Below are 4,957 nucleotides of genomic sequence, written 5' to 3'. Positions count from 1 at the left end.
AGTAGGGTGAGGTTTCAGCACTGTGACACTTGTTGGTGTTGTGAAGGACATTGATTAGGCCTTCTTGGGCAATGGAGGAGGTAAGTACCTCCAGGATGGGGTGCTGGACATCTGAAGTGACGACAACAGTGTCGATAGGTTATCGGGAGCATTCCAGTCATGAGCTGAGGGTCGTAGAGGGCATACCAGACTCATGCTATGGGCTCAGAGGCAATCCAGACCTATGTTGAGGACCATGTAAGGGTATTCCAGTCATAGGCTGTGGGCATAGAGATTGTGTTGGTTATGTCTCTGGTAGGAGCGCGTTCGGATTGGATGTATTGTTGAGATTCGGGGAAGTTGCACTCGGTTGTGACGAATCTGAGGATGGTGGATGAGACGCAAGGATAGATCCTTGGATCTCAAGTTATGAGTAGACCCGAGTTATGTTCATAGAGGTATTCCAATCTAGGGTATTCCATCCTGAGGATGACCGGACCCTATGATTGATTGGACCTGATATGTTTGGTATTCCAACCCGATGGTTGACTGGGCCAAACATGTGTGTGATACGAGGGTATTCCATCCTAGGGATGACTGGAACCGTCGTAGGCATGTCTAGTAATCCAGCCCGAGGCTGATTGGACCAGGTATGAGGGTTCGTATTTGTTAGTCGGTTGTTTACGTGAGTCGTTTCGGGAGCTGAAGGATGCATTATCCTGTCAGCACATAAAGGGTTCGCTTCAGACAAGGGAAAGTTGGGTTTCCGATACGTTGGATCATCAGGATTATGGCCAGGGTTGGCAAGGCGACTTGTAGGTTAGAGATTCCGGAAAAGTTCAACTAGATCCACAGCATTATTCGCGTCTCGCAGCTGTGAAGAGGCGCATATTGGATGAGTAGGCGGTTGTGTAGCTGGGTGATGTTCAGGTCGGAGAGCACTTGAACTATGTAGGGAGACCAGTGGCAGCATCGGAAAGGATCTGAGTAGACTTGGGAGCGGAGTCCAAGATGCGGGAACATTATCCTGAATCGATTGTCGCAGCAGGCTTCGAGGACGAAGCCTAGTTTAAGTGGGGGAGAATTGTAACATCCCAAGTTTTGTCATTTATAGTCCTTGGGGTTGGAAGTGTAGAGTCAAGATAAGTTTAAGGGCCAAAGTTGCAACATTTGGGCCAAGAAAGAGTACGTTGCGCGTACATAAGAGTACGCTAAGTGTACTAAGGTCTGCCTTAGTACGCTGGGCGTAAACTTGTGTACGATGGGCGTACTAATGTCAGGATGAAACCCTAATATTTAAGGTTTGGAGGCTATATAAACATCCTTATGGCTCATTTTCTCTCATCATTCTCAGCCTCCATCTTACAGAAAACGTTCCAAACCCTAGTTTGTGTGTGAGTGTGAGTTGGTGTGTATTTTGAACTCTTGAAGGTGAAGACATTGCATCAAGTAGTTGGAGAAGGAGATCAAGGTTATAGATCTGAAGTTGTGTTGTGCCCTAGAAGCTCCAGAAGGTAAAAAGCTTGGAACTTTATACTTGTATGTTATAGATCTAGACATTTTAGCTTTATTGAAGCATTCTTGTCCCAAACATCCCAAAATGGTGCATGTTATGATTTGGACGAAATGAGTTGTCCTTTCAGACTTTAGAGGAGGTCCTAAGTGATAAAAATGGTGTCCCAATAGCTAGATTTGTCTCATGCATGAAGTAGGAAGGTCTTAATGGATTAAGACCATGTGTTAAGAACTTTCTGTACATCCAAAGTGATAAAGTTCGAGACTTTATAGTCCTATGGCACATTTGGTCGATGGATCTGAAGTTTGGGCTTAAGTGCTTAAGCCATTAAGCACTTATTAGGTTTTTGGTGAAACCCAACGTAAATCTAGTACGCCCAGCGTACTGGGTCAACCACCCCGATGGTGGTCAACATCTGGACGAGTACGCCCCGCGTACAAGAGGAGTACACCCCGCGTACGTCCTCTGTTGGGCCTTTGACAATTAGGCTTCGAGTTTTGGGTTGTTTATGGACTAATTGGGTTTGGTCCTTTGCTGGACTTCATGAATATAATGTTTTGGGCCAAGTTTTGATAATGGATCTTGGGATTAGGCCCAATTAGGGAGTTGCGCCCAATTTGGTAAATTGGGCCAATAATGGGCTTTATAAATGGACTTTCAAGTTAAGGACTTGGTATTGGGTTTAGGCCCAGTAAAGAGGATGGACTTAATAAGTGGTGTGGACACTTGGTCAAGAAGGTTATTTGGGTATTAACTTAGTATTTATTATGTGATAGTTCGGGATTCCCGCTGAGACAGCAGACAGAGATTTGCTGTATTGTCAGCACTACTTGCGAGGTGAGTTATCCTCACTTTACTCAAGGGTCTAAGGCACCAAGGCCGGCCCTTTGATTTTTTATTTGGAATTGTTATTATTGTGATATGTTAGCTCGACATCCTGGTAGATAGGATGGTTATATGTTAGTATGATCTGTTAGATCGGTATCCTGGTAGATAGGATGTGGTTATGCTTAGAGACCTGTAGCTGGTCTAACTGTCTGTATACTGTTAGGTGATTACCTGTTATATGTGCACATGCTTGTTATGGTAGTTAAGGGTATTCCATCCCGAGGATGAGTGGACCCTAGTATGTTGTCTCTTTAGACCGTTATATGATTATATGATATAGATGCGTATGTTTGATTGGTTGTGGGCATTCCAACCCAATGGTTGTGGGCCGAGAGTATTCCATCCCGATGGATGATTGAACTCGTAGTATGTGGGCATTCCAACCCAATGGTTGTGGGTCGAGAGTATTTCATCCCGATGGATGATTGGACTCGTAGTATGTGGGCATTCCAACCCGATGGTTATGGGCTGAGAGTATTCCATCCCGATGGATGATTGGACTCGTAGTATGTGGGCATTCCAACTCGATGGTTGTGGGCCGAGAGTATTCCATCCCGATGGATGATTGGACTCGTAGTATGTGGGCATTCCAACCCGATAGTTGTGGGCCGAGAGTATTCCATCCCGATAGATGATTGGACTTGTAGTATGTGGGCATTCCAACCCGATGGTTGTGGGCCGAGAGCATTCCATCCCGAGGATGATTGGGCTCATAGTATATTGGCATTCCAACCCAATGGTTGATTGGACCCATAGTATGATGTTTGTTATTGTATGTGTATTGGTGTGTGTGTATGGGTAATTTGGGGGTAACTCACTAAGCCTTCGAGCTTACATTTATCAATTATTGTTTCAGGTACACCGGATGACCGCGGGAAGGCGAAGGTGTGACCGTACACTTCCTCGATTTATGATTATGATTTATGGGAACTCTAATGTTTAAACTATTTTGAAAACGAATTGTAATAACTGAATGGCTTTTAAAATGCTTTAAAAAGTTTTAAATTAGCTCGAATTTTATGGATGTTACTGATGGGTTTTGAGCATTCTAACACTCCTAAGTGTACATGCAACCCTAAATACCTTGGATCTATGTTTTCTCTATTATACATGCAATTATGAACTTTCCAAGGTATTACCCTATCTAGCATACAATACTTGATACTTGGGTAATCAAATTGATAGAATACATACCTTTGTTTGATGTAGCTTGTCTCCATGAAGCTTGAGTGCCTAGTGCCCCAAGTGTGACACCTCAAATGGTTCACACAACACCAAATGCACATGGAATGACTTGAGAGAAATGGAACACTCCTTGAAATCGTCTAGCCCTCATATTCACACATTAGTGCACGATTTCTTGAGCCATGGGATTCTTTTATATGGTGGCTATTAGGGTTACACCATGTAACTCATAACTTTTACCCATTCCTTATGCTCCATCGATTTTAACCTCCATGGAGTATCCATGGGTCACCCCATGGACTTAGTCCAACATAAGGAATCTTGGATCACAAGCCCACATATATAAGAATGAATGATTTACACAATCAACCCATATATTTAATTAGTCTCCTTTTGATCACTTAATTAATTCCAAATTAATTTTTGATCACTACTAATTAAATAACCTTATTAATATATTAGAACTTATAATATATTAACCAACCTTAAATGTTATTTCTCTCATTATAGTCTATCCAAATGCATGATGCCATGCAACCCAAATGGACCATGCCGAGTCGGGTCAAGTCTTACCAATTATAGTTATGGACTTAGACATTAATCCACCAGTTACAAGTTGGTATCAGAGCCTTGGTTTGAGTGAATTGGAGGAACACTCGTGTGAATCCAGTCTCAAACTAAGGAAAATATTTTCAGGATGATTTTAAAATGGTTTTCAAAATGAGAAAAGGAGGATGTAGAGTGTACGATCAGCCGGAGCCAGTAAGTAGACCCCAAAATACCATACAGTTATTTGATTATGTGATATGTTAGAACAACATGCTAGTTTAGGCTAGGGATCTTCAGGAATTGCATGATAGAATTGCCTGATTGTATGATGCCTGATAGCCTAGGGTTTTCCTTATATGAAATTGACATCATTACTGTAGTTGCTTAGTGTATGCATCACGACCGTACCATATATATATATATATATATATATATATATATATATATATATATATATATATATATATATATATATATATATATATATATATATATATAACTCCAAAAGCACATGAGTCTTTTAGGCTATAGGGAGTGGTGCCACAAAAGTTACACTCCCGTCACTGCCACGTAGGCGTCACCTCACTCTTTACCACAAAAGTGTGCTTTCATACCACATCCAAAGAGTAGTGTCACACTTGGGTATTTTTTTCATTTTTGTTTTAATAAATAAAAGGGACCAATGTAAAAAAAAACGGGTCAATCACATTGTTTGAACTAGTGCTCCCTTGGAATGCCACAATGCACCCCCTACCGCACCTAGGGGCGGTGTTCCTGCTGATGTGGCACTCAAGTGCGGCAGGGGCCGTAGCCCACTCCCTCTGGTCTTAGTCATCTGCG

Source organism: Lactuca virosa, chromosome 8 (genome assembly GCF_052849685.1).
Source record: "Lactuca virosa cultivar CGN04683 chromosome 8, Lactuca_virosa_CGN04683_v6, whole genome shotgun sequence".
Taxonomy (NCBI): domain Eukaryota; kingdom Viridiplantae; phylum Streptophyta; class Magnoliopsida; order Asterales; family Asteraceae; genus Lactuca; species Lactuca virosa.
This window is presented reverse-complemented; position numbering follows the sequence as displayed.